Source organism: Sinocyclocheilus grahami, unplaced genomic scaffold (genome assembly GCF_001515645.1).
Source record: "Sinocyclocheilus grahami isolate Dianchi unplaced genomic scaffold, SAMN03320097.WGS_v1.1 scaffold584.1, whole genome shotgun sequence".
In the NCBI taxonomy this organism is placed as follows: domain Eukaryota; kingdom Metazoa; phylum Chordata; class Actinopteri; order Cypriniformes; family Cyprinidae; genus Sinocyclocheilus; species Sinocyclocheilus grahami.
In genome coordinates this window covers 590,956-592,048 of record NW_015505763.1, presented here as the reverse complement: position 1 = coordinate 592,048, position 1,093 = coordinate 590,956, and the positions used below count along the sequence as shown (strand labels likewise).

Sequence of the window (1,093 nt, the reverse complement as noted above, 5' to 3'; positions counted from 1 at the left end):
AAAAAAATGAAGTAGCCAAATAAAATGGAAATGTTATACTACAGGCTACAATATTTGGTGTTGATGTTTTGGAAGTTTCAGTCAAACTTAACATGAATTAATTAATATACCAAATTACTGTTAAATGATAAATAATTATTTAAATATAAATATAAAAGTAATGATATGTAGGCTTGAGGTTGAAAAACTTTTAAATAATTGGCTTTAATTGAAAATGTATACTAATATATGAAAACAGCTTACCTGAAGAAAAACTGAGACCTTTGAATGTTTAAAGTCCTTTGATTGTTTGAGTGGCAAGCTTCGTGCTGAAAAGTGCAGGGAAATCCGTTGTGATGTTTAGAAACGTAAGCACTGCATCGCTGGGAGTTGGTAGCGTTGAGTTTTTTCAGCTCTCCTCCCTGATTTTCAATCCGATAATTCTGCGGTGGAATCTGACTGAGCTTTCAACCAATTACAGACCGAGCAGGTGCGACATTTGCCTACTAAACGCAAACTTAAAAATCCTGGCGTGGGCACTCTTTTCCATAACGATTTAACAACATATTTAAGATATTTCAACAAATACTAAAAGGACAGATAGAATATTCGTTTGCGTTTTTATATAGGCTATTATGTCTAAAAGCTGTATCAGCCCACATCTCTTACTGCAGTGCTACTGGACATTAAATAGGTTAATTGTTTAACAGAGCAATGTGTTAAAGGTTCGAGATATTTTGCTAAACATTTTTTTTCAAATGAACTGCTTCTCAATTTAGTCAGTTATCATCATAGTTATTGGTCATCTGTTGACTTTGCTGTAGAACAGCTAGCGGGCTTAACACATAAAACCAATAAACCAGCAACAAACTTTGCTTGAACGTACCCCTCAAAATACACACCAAACCTGTAATGTTGGTAACCTCCGAATGTTTGCTTACTTTTATTTGCACAGTTGTGTTTTGGTTGCAGCCTTAGGCGTTTTTATGAGATCTTTGATTATAAAAGCACAATTAAGCTATTAACTCATTGTCTGTAGCTAAAACTCAGCGCTGGAGGATTCTTAGATGTTTATTTATTGTGTGTCTGTAATCCTGGCGCGTTTGGATCCACT

At 34.6% G+C, this 1,093-nt stretch overlaps 1 protein-coding gene across 3 annotated transcripts in view; it reads right to left on the bottom strand.

Annotated features, from left to right (window-relative positions):
- LOC107556930 (zinc finger protein Gfi-1b-like) overlaps positions 1-1,025 on the bottom strand; it is a 6,156-nt gene extending 5,131 nt beyond the window's left edge. Inside the window, exons 1-2 of one of the 3 annotated variants that reach the window (XM_016240192.1) lie at positions 921-1,025; positions 244-308 (exon numbers count right to left, since the gene is read on the bottom strand). The gene's annotated coding sequence lies outside the window, so the exon portion shown is untranslated. The other 2 variants (XM_016240191.1, XM_016240190.1) reach the window with 2 other exon arrangements.
- Positions 1,026-1,093: the final 68 nt, after the last annotated feature.